We start from the raw sequence: 10,893 nt of genomic DNA, 5'->3' as shown, positions 1-10,893 counted from the left end.
ATGACCATTGAAGGTGATAGGGTGACTATCTCTGGCCATTAATTTGTCTGAAAAAGCTTATTTGGTAGTATGTGTCTGGCACTGTAGGCATTGCCATGCACTATCTTGTTGAATATTCACAGTCACTTTGCCAGGCTAGCAGTCTTGTCTCCATTATTAGAGAAGGAACAGCCTCAGAGCGGGTAAGGGGTCTGTACCAGATCTCACCAGCCGAGGGCGCTAGCTCTTGCGTGAAAGCTCGTGCTTTGCCTTATCTCTGGAGGCCTGTGGCCAGTTTGTTCAGACAGCTCCAGTCCGGACACCTCGGCAGCTTGTGGGTGATCCCGCCTTCCAGGATCTTCCAGACTGAAATTTTCCTTCTGCCGCCTTACCCTTTGGTTGCTTCCCTACTTGTTTTTGTCTGCCGGCCTGTAGGAGTAAGAAATCCATTTCAAATATGCTGAAAGCTGTTACCAAGCAACTGTGCTGGTTAAAAGCAACCTCGTGGGTGAGATGACGAGTGGAGAGTTAGGGTTTTAGGTCCTGTGGTTGGTCGTGGTCTCTGTTTCCCTGCTCCCCTGCCTTCTATCCTACCCCGTTCACTGCTGGGTGAAGGAGAGATCCTTGCGTTTTGGAACGAAGGGAACCCTTGAGGCAGCTCTTTTGTAGACAAGGAATGTGTTCGTGCAAGGCTGTGCTTCCAACAGCTGGGTGGGAGCGCTGGCCTGAACGCTCTTCCCTGGCCGTGTTTGCCTGTGACCGCTGTGTTGGGAGCAGCATTGCTCTCCAGACTTGGAGAACCGGCTTCCAGTGCTCTTGGCCCTCTCTGCCTTCATCCCACCCCTGAGAGACTGGGCGGGTCTGTTTACTAACTCGCTGCTTCCCATCTCCTCCTGTCTCGCTGTCTAAGAGGTCTCCCCTTTTGCCCGATGTGCTCAGGGGAACCTCTGGCTCTCCAGCCCCTCTGCGTGGCTGTGCCTGTGGCCACTGCTGCTGAGACCCGGCCGAGGTTCCTGCTCTCCCTCCCTCCCACAGACGGGCCGTCTTGTCCTTGGGAAGGACCGACCACTCTCTGCAGCTGAGCGTTCTCACCGGCTTCATTGTCTCAGTGCTTGGAGCTCCTGTGCATATCACGCCTGTATGGTGACTGTGGGTTAGCCACCTGAGTGCTACCTTCCACCCTAATCAGTACATGCTCAGGGAGCAGGAAATACAATCATGAAATGCCTCTAAATAAAACTACTTTTGTATACTTCTGTTAGAAAAGATAATTAAGAAGTGGGTCATACCTTAAAAAAAACAAAAGAGGTGTGGGGATACCGGTTTGGCTGCTTCTGCTTTCGATAGCTCCACGAGAGTGACATGTGTTGGAACACGTGTGATGAGACTCGGTGGAATGAATTCGGGAATGGAGCTGCAGCCCTGTGGCTGTGGAGTCCTTTTTCTATGGGGCCGCCTACACCAGTCTTGCCTTCTCGTCTCTTTGCTTAGATAACTTCTGACTAGAGTCTGCTGTAGGATTACAGATACTTCAAAATCCACAACCCATCCTTCAACTTCATTTTCAGCAAATCAACAACGACAGAAATCAGTGTTTAAGGTTTATAGACCCATGTTGCTAGATTACAGGCATTGTTCTTTTGGTTTTAAAAATCCAAGACTTTTTAAGATAAGTTTGAACATGTGCCGTAGCTTCCTTGCAGATAGCATTTTTAATAAAGCGAACAGACCTTCACCTGAAGTTAAATACTGATTGATATCTGTGTAGCTCTCGGTAAGATTGACAAAAGAATTTACATTTAGAAGTCTAAATTTTTTAGCAATTTCTATTTAAAAAGTTGGGGGATTAAATCATGTGACTTTCAAGCACCTTCTAATTCATAATTTTATGCAATTCTGAGATCTGGAGGATTTTTTGTCAAGTGGAGAGTGCCGTGCAGTGTTCTTGCCTCCAGTTTACTTGAGATAGGGCGTTTAGTCCTACTTTGTGGTTATTTCCAGTTCTACCCTGAATGCATAGGTGACACTCCTAAGCCCCTGGTACACTTAAGCTTTGCTGTTGATGGCTCAGATTTTCTGTCCCTTGACCTCACAAAGGGCCTCACAAAGCACCGGCAGAGGTCTCACCACAGAGCTTGTGAGCAGAGCCCATGGTCCGTCAGAGCCTTTGTTAATGTAAATTGACTGAATAAAATTATGTGCTTCTTAGCAGGAGCTGATAAACTGACGATGGGCTTGGAAATGTACAAAACATTTTCTGTAGACGGGATGAGCTGAAAGCAGGGAAGAGTGTGTTCACTAGACAGGAGGAACATGGCTATTTGGAGTGAAAGGTCAGTCCACAGCATCATAATAAACAATTACTACTGATGTGGATATTCACGACAAAGTAATGACACTACACTTAATAAACAGCACCAAAAAGTAGACATAGCATGGACAAAAGTTCCCTGATATAAATGGCTGCCTAGACTTAATATCCTTGTGGATCCTTGGGAGGTATCCTTTGAGACCAAACTGAGACTTGTCAGAGAATGTTGCCCTCTGCCTGTTGAACTACCATACTGCAAGAAGTAATGAGCCTTAAGTACAGATGAACCTTGTGTAATGTCTTAAAGGGGAACCATAGTTTACATGCAATCTTGTGGTCTTTGTGCTACGAGAAGTGCTTATTTCGCCTTTTTCAGTATTTCTGCTTGACTTCGCCATTTGGAACGAGGAAAACAAAAAAATTAAAACCTCTGATCTTTCACTGCTTTTGTACATTCTGATTCTGCAGTTAAGGGTAAGGATGCTCAAAAGCCCATGGGGAGTTTATATGCGTTCAGAACGTTGTACCTGTTTTAGTATGATGAGCTTTTAAAACACTTTGTTAAAACATCAGTCTTTGTAATTGTGTAGATACTCAGCTAATTTTGAATGCTGCTGGTGGCATACCTAAATTTTCATATCGCAAAATGTATTCTTGTGTGCTGCTTTTCCTACCTTGAGATGCTGTTTCACACAGTGAAGATTGTTTTCTTTTTACTAACTCATTTCAGAGAAAGAATTGAGCTGGTTTTTTCCCCCAAGTATCACAAAACAATTTTTGCTTTTTTCCTCCAATAAATGATAGCATTATGATCTTTAGTAAATCTAGTGTTGTCTCTTATTCATGTTTGTTTTTCCAGGAGTCACTGAGCCAAATGAAGATTGCAGGACTATGAGAAAAGACCATGTCTTTAATATGAATCCTTAATGGTAGTGTACATCGTAGGCACTTAAAAGATGTTTTTTGAGATAAATTGATATGTTTAGCCTCTCTTTCAAATGACTTCAGGATAAACGCAGGTCTAAGGACAGTTCTGAAGGTTTTTGAAAGGTAAGACATTTCAAGTGTTTATTTTGGAATATTCCCAAACACCTAGCTGGATAAGTCACTTTATGTAAACTAGGTTGTCAAATTAATTACTAAAATGTTTTTAATAATATCTCCTTATTCTTTTAATGTCTGTAGCACTTGTAGTTATGCGAGTTTTTCATTGCTGATACTGGTTATTTGTATCTTTCTTTATCTTTATCAGTTTAGCTTGAGGTTTATCAATTGTATTGATAGTTTCAAAGATAACTCAGTTAAAAAAATTTGAACATTTAACTAAAGAAGATATGTGAATGGCAAGCAAACACATCTAATACATAATATGTTATCATTATATGAAGTTTAATAAAAACAGGTAAAACTCAACTCTAGACTTCAAAGACACATTCTTAGGTGGTAAAACTATAATGAAAGCAAGGAAGTTATTTGCATAAAAGTTTGCATAGTGATTGGTTTGAGAGGGACAGAGAGGTTAATGATTGGGAAGGGACAGGATGTGGAGGGAAACCCTGGGTATTGGTTGTGTTTTATTTCTTGATCAAGTGGTACTTACAAGGTGTTCACTGGTAAATCATTGCACTGTGTGTTTTCTGTGTATGTGCACTTTTGTGATGTGTTATATTTTATAATAAAAGAACCAGCTTTGGTTTCATTGATTTTCACTATTGGTTGTCTGTTTTCTATTTAATTGATTTCTTTTTGTTTTTGTTTTTTTTTTGGTCCAATAGCTGTTTATTGTGCTTGCTTTTACAATAATTGATTTCTTTTTATTATTTCTTTTCTTATATTTACTTTAGATTTATCTTTTCCAGCTTTTTAAAATTTATTTACATTTTTCCTGTTTATTCTTATACATCCAGCATTCGAGTTATAAAAATTTAAAACAACATATTTAGTTAAAAAAATGGAGACTTTGGGGATAAAACCCAATGGACTAAGGCTCAGTCTCTTATTTTTTATTTTCCTTGTTGGTTATTTATTTTAAATATAGCAGTGTGTACATGTCAATCGCAAACTCCCTAACTTTCCCTCTCCCCCCACCCTTCCCCCCAGTAACCATAAGTTCATTCTCTAAGTCTGTGAGTCTGTTTCTGTTTTGTAAATAAGTTCATTTGTATCATTTTTTTTTTTTTTTAGATTCTGCATATAAGTGATATGATATTTCTCTTTTTCTGACTTACTTCACTCAGTATGACAATCTCTGGGTCCATCCATGTTGCTGCAAATGGCGTTATTTCATTCTTTTTAGTGGCTGAGTAATATTCCATTGTATATATGTACTACAACTTCTTTATCCATTCCTCTGTAGATGGACATTTAGGTTGCTTCCATGTCTTGGCTACTGTAAACAGTTCTGCAATGAACATTGGGGTGCAGGTATCCTTTTGAACCATGTTTTTCTCTGGATATATGCCCAGGAGTGGGATTGCAGTATCATATGGTAGCTCTATTTTTAGTTTTTTAAGGAACCTCCATACTGTTCTCCATAGTGGCTGTACCAATTTACATTCCCACCAACAGTGTAGGAGAGTTTCCTTCTCTCCACACCCTCTCTAGTATTTATTGCTTATGGATTTTTTGATGATAGCCATTCTGACTGGTGTGAGGTGATACCTCACTGTAGTTTTGATTTGCATTTCTCTAATAATTAGCAATGCTGAACATCTTTTCATGTGCCTCTTGGCCATCTGTATGTCTCCTTTGGAGAAATGTCCATTTAGGTCTTTTGCCTATTTTTCGATTGGGTTGTTTGTTTCTTTGATATTGAGCTGCATGAGCTGCTTGTATATTTTGGAGACTAATCCTTTGTCAGTCACATCATTTGCAAATATTTTCTCCCATTCTGTGGGTTCTGTTCATTTTGTTTATGGTTTCCTTTGCTGTGCAAAAGCTTTTGAGTTTAATTAGGTCCCAGTTGTTTAATTTTGTTTTTATTTCCATTACTCTTGGAGACAGGTCAAAAAAGATATTGCTGTGATTTATGTCAGAAAGTGTTCTGCCTATGTTTTCCTCTAAGAGTTTTATAGTGTCCAGTCTCACATTTAGGTCTTTAATCCATTTTAAGTCTATTTTTGTTTATGGTGTTAGGGAGTGTCCTAATTTCATTTTTTTACATGTAGCTGTCTAGTTTTCCCAGCACCATTTATTGAAGAGATTGTCTTTCCTCCATTGTATAGTCTTGCCTCCTTCATTGTAGATTAATTGACCATAGGTGCGTGGGTTTATTTCTGGGCTTTCTAACCTGTTCCATTGATCTATATTTCTGTTTTTGTGCCAGTAGCGTACTGTTTTGATGACTATACCTTTGTAGTATAGTCTGAAGTCCTGATTCCTCCAGCTCCGTTTTCCTTTCTCAAGACTGCTTTGGCTATTTGGGATCTTTTGTGTCTCCATACAGATTTTAAGATTTTTTGTTCTAGTTTTATGAAAAATGCCATTGGTAGTTTGATAGGGATTGCATTGAATCTGTAGATTGCCCTAGGTAGTATCGTCATTTTCACAGTGTTGATTCTCCCCATCCAAGAACATGATATATCTCTCCATCTGTTTGCGTTATCTTCAATTTCTTTTGTCAGCATCTTATAGTTTTCGGAGTACAGGTCTTTTGTCTCCTTAGGTAAGTTTATTCCTAGGTATTTTATTCTTTTTGGTTTGATGGTAAATGGGATTTTTTTTGAATTTCTCTTTCTGATCTTTCATTGTTACTGTATAGGAATGCAAGAGATTTCTGTGCATTTTTTTGGTATCATGCAACTTTACCAAATTCATTGATTAGCTCTAGTAGTTTTCTGGTGGCCTCTTTAGGATTATCTATGTATAGTATGATGTCATCTGCAAACAGTGACAGCTTTACTTCTTCTTTTCCAATATGTATTCCTTTTATTTCTTTTTCTTCTCTGATTGCCATGGCTAGGACTTCCAAAACTATGTTGAATAATAGCGGCGAGAGTGGACATCCTTGTCTTGTTCCTAATCTTAGAGGAAATGCTTTCAGTTTTTCACCATTGAGTATGATGTTAGCTGTATGTTTGTCATCTATGGCCTTTATTATGTTGAGGTAGGTTCGCTCTGTGCCCCCTTTCTGGAGAGTTTTTATCATAAATTGGTGTTGAATTTTGTCAAAAGCTTTTTCTGCGTCTGTTGAGATGATCATATGGTTTTTATTCTTTAATTTGTTGATGTAGTGAGTCACATTGATTGATTTGCAGATATTGAAAAATTCTTGCATCCCTGGGATAAATCCCACTTGATCATTTGTATGATCCTTTTAATGTATTGTTGGATTCGGATTGCTAGTATTCTGTTGAGGATTTTTGTGTTCATCAGTGATATTGGCCTGTAGTTTTCTTTCTTTGTGGTATCTTTGTCTGGTTTTGGTATCAGGGTGATGGTGGCCTCGTAGAATGAGTTTGGGAGTTTTCCTTCCTCGGCAATTTTTTTGGATGAGTTTGAGAAGGATAGGTGTTAGCTCTTCTCTAAATATTTGATAGAATTGTCCTGTGAAGCCACAGTTTCAATTTCAGTACTTGTGATTGGTCTGTTCATATTTTCTACTTCTTCCTGGTTCAGTCTTGGGAGAGTGTACCTTTTTAAGAATTTGTCCATTTCTTCCAGGTTGTCCATTTTATTGGCATACAGTTGCTTGTAGTAGTCTCTTATGCTCCTTTGTATGTTTGTGGTGTCAGTTGTAACTTCTCCTTTTTCATTTTATTGACTTGAGTCCTCTCTCTTTTTTTCTTAATGAGGCTGGCTAAAGGTTTATCAATTTTGTTTATCTTTTTAAAGAACCAGCTTTTAGTTTCATTGATCTTTACTATTGTTTTCTTCGTCTCTATTTCATTTATTTCTGCTCTGATCTTTATGCTTTTTTCCCTTCTACTAGCTTTAGGTTTTGCTTGTTCTTCCTTCTCTAGTTGCTTTAGGTATAAGGCTAGGTTGTTTATTTGAGATTTTTCTTGTTTCCTGAGGTAAGATTGTATTGCTATAAACTTCCCTCTTAGAACTGCTTTTGTTGCATCCCATAGGTTTTGGATCATTGTCCTTTCGTTTTCATTTGTCTCTAGGAATTTTTTGATTTCCTCTTTGGTTTCTTCAGTGACCCATTGGTTGTTTAGTAGCATAGTGTTTAGTCTCCACGTTGTTTGTGTTTTTTACAGTTTTTTTCATGTAGTTTATTTTTAATCTTATAGTGTTACGGTCAGAAATGATGCTTGATACGATTTCAATTTTCTTAAATTTACTGAGGCTCGCTTTGTGGCCCAGCATGTGGTCAGGCCTGGAGAATGTTCCATGTGCACAAGAGAAGAATGTGTATTCTGCTGCTTTTGGATGGAATGCTCTATAAATATCAATTAAGTATAAGTCTATCTGGTCTAGTGTGTCATTTAAGGCCTGTGTTTCCTTATTGATTTTCTGTCTGGATGATCTGTCCATTGATGAAAGTGGGGTGTTAAAGTCCCCCACTATTATTGTGTTACTGTTGATTTCTCCCTTTATGACTTTTAGTACCTACCTGCCTTATGTATTTGAGGTGCTCCTATGTTTGGTGCATATATGTTTACAATTGTTATATCTTCTTCTTGGATTGATCCCTTGATCATTAGGTAATGTCCTTCTCTGTCTCTTATAACAGTCTTTATCTAAAAGTCTATTTTGTCTAATATGAGAATTGCTACTCCAGCTTTCTTTTGATTTCCATTTGCATGGAATACCTTTTTTCAGTCCCCTCACTTTCAGTCTGTATGTGTCCCTAGGGCTGAAGTGGGTCTCTTGTAGACAGCATATATATGGGTTTTGTTTTTGTATCCATTCAGCCAGTCTGTGTCTTTTGGTTGGAGCATTTAATCCATTTACATTTAAGGTGATTATTAATATGTATGTTCCTGTTGCCATTTTCTTAATTGTTTTGGGTTTGTTTTTGTAGGTCTTTTTTCTTCCCTTCCTCTTTTGTTCTCTTGTGGTTTGATGATCCTCTTCAGTGTTGTGTTTGGGTTGCTTTTTCTTTTTTGCATGTGTATCTCTTGTAGTTTTTGGGTTTGCTGCTCCCATGAGGTTTTAATATAGTAGTCTATATATGTACAAGGTTGTTCTAAGTTGCTGGTCTCTCTCCCACCTAGAGAAGTTCCTTTAGCATTTGTTGCAAAGCTGGTCTGGTGGTGCTGAATTTTCTTAGCTTTTGCTTGTCTGTAAGGCTTTTTCTTTCTCCATCCAATCCGAATGAGAGCCTGCTGGGTTGAATATTCTTGGTTGTAGGATCTTCACTTTCATCATAAATATCTGATGCCACTCCCTTCTGGCCTGCGGAGTTTCTGTTGAGAAATCAGCTGTTAACCTTGTGGGAGTTCCCTTGTATGTTATTTGTTGTTTTTCCCTTGTTCCTTTTAATATTTTTCTTTGTCTTTACTTTTTGTCAATTTGATTACTATGTGTCTTGGCATGTACCTTCTTGGTTTATCCTGCCTGGGACTCTCTGCGCTTCCTGGACTTGGGTGACTGTTTCCTTTCGCACGTTAAGAACGTTTTCAGCAATTATCTCTTTGAATATTTTCTCAGGTTCTTTCTCTCTCTCTTCTCCTCTGTGACCCCTATACTGTGAATGTTGGTGCATTTAATGTCCCAGAGGTCTCTTAGACTGTCTTCATTTCTTTTCATTCATTTTTCTTTATTCTGTTCCATGGCAGTGATTTCTACCATTCTGTCTTCCAGGTCACTTATCTGTTCTGCTTCAGTTATTCTGCTATTGATTCCTTCTAGCATATTTTTCATTTCAGTTACTTTATTGTTTTATTGTTCATCTCTATTTGTCTGTTCTTTAGTTCTTCTAGGTCTTTGTTAAACATTTCTTGCATCTTCTTGATCCTTGCCTCCATTCTTTTTCCAAGATCCTGGATCATCTTCACTATCATTCTTCTGAATTCTTTTTCTGGAAGGTTGCCTATCTCCACTTGACTTAGTTGTTTTTCTGGGGTTTTATCTTGTTCCTTCATCTGGGCCATATACCTCTGCCATTTCATTTTCTCTAATTTTCTGTGATTGTGGTTTCCATTCCACAGGCTGCAGGACTGTAGTCCTTGCTTCTGCTGTTTGCCCTGTGGTGGATGAGGCTGTCTCCAGCTTTTTAAGTTAGATGCTTAAATAATTGATTTTAGATCATTCTTTTCTAATGTAATTTCATACTATAAATTTCTCTCTAAGCACTGTTTTAGCTGCATCTCACAAATTTTGATACATTGTATTTTCATTTTAATTCAGTTCAGTGTATTTTCTTATTCCTCCATGATTTTTTTTCTTTGACCTGTTGATTATATAGAAGTGTGTTTAATTTTCAAATATTGGAGATTTTCTGGATGTCTGTTATTGATTTATAACTTAATTCCATTGTAGTCAGAGAACATATTCTATATTATCTTCATGATTTTAAATATATTGGGACTTGTTTTATGGCCCTGCATATAGTCCATCTTGATGGATGTTCCACGTATATTTGAAAAGCATGTATATTAAGCAGTGGCTCTGTGGAGTGCTGTATAGCTATCAGTTTAGATCAGATTGGTTGATAGTACTGTTTACGTTCTAACCTTACTGATTTTGTCTACTTCTATAAATTACTGAGAGAGATGTGTTAATTATAATTTGAATTTAACTATCCATTCAATCAGCTTTTTAATAATTTATTTAAAACATTAAAAAATAAAATATGCATAGAGAAACAAAATAAAATATGAAACAAACAAAAATGTATAGCTCAATGAATTATTACAAAATGATTATATAACTACCACCCAGGTCAAGAAATAGAACGTTGTTAGCATCCCAAAGTTCCCTTATGCTTCCTTCCAGTTATTGCTTCTTGTATTCCTCCTTCACAAAGGTGACCAGTATGCTGATTTTATAGTGTCACTTCCTTGGTTTTCTTCAGAGTTTTTTTCTTTCAGTTTTGTTGAGATACAATTGACATAACAGTACTTTAAGTTTAAGGCATATAAGTTTAAGGCATATAGCATAATGACTTGACTTATATACATCTTGAATTAATTGCCACAATAAGTAGAGTTAACATGTATCATCTCATTTAGATCCAAAAAAAAAAATCAAAGGAAGAAAAATATATTTTTTCCTTTGTGATGAGAACTTTTAGGATTTACTCTCTTAACAACTTTCAGATACACCAATACAGCAGTGTTAACTATAGTTATCATGTTGTACATTATATCCCCAACACTTACTTATCTTATAACTGGAAATTTGTAACTTTTGCCCACATTCATCCAGTTTTCATACTTCCCAACCGCTATCTCTGTTAACTCCAAATCTGATCACTTTTTCTATGAGGTTTTATTTTTTGTTGTTGTTTGTTTGTCTTTTAAGGTTCCACATATAAGTGAGATCATGCGGTATTTGTCTTTCTCTGTCTGACTTACTTCACTTAGCATAATGTCCTCAAGGTCAACCATGTTGTCATATAAATGGCAGGGTTTCCTTCTTTTTTATGGCTGAATAATATTCCTTTGTGTGTGTGTGTGTGTGTGTGTGTGTGTGTGTGTGTGTGTGTGTGT

General features: G+C 37.6%; 1 long non-coding RNA gene across 1 annotated transcript in view; it reads left to right on the top strand.

The window, feature by feature from the left end:
* The window catches only part of LOC114898805, a 3,338-nt gene extending 225 nt beyond the window's left edge, over nt 1–3,113 (top strand). Inside the window, exon 2 of the long non-coding RNA XR_003794470.1 lies at nt 14–3,113. This is a non-coding gene — a long non-coding RNA (uncharacterized LOC114898805). The remainder of the gene's footprint in view (nt 1–13) is intronic.
* The last annotated feature ends 7,780 nt before the right edge of the window (nt 3,114–10,893 follow it).

This window comes from Monodon monoceros, unplaced genomic scaffold (genome assembly GCF_005190385.1).
Source record: "Monodon monoceros isolate NGI ecotype Baffin Bay Population unplaced genomic scaffold, NGI_Narwhal_1 Super_Scaffold_18, whole genome shotgun sequence".
NCBI lineage: Eukaryota > Metazoa > Chordata > Mammalia > Artiodactyla > Monodontidae > Monodon > Monodon monoceros.
The sequence above is the reverse complement of the archived record's forward strand: the minus strand, read 5'-3'. Positions and strand labels throughout refer to the sequence as shown.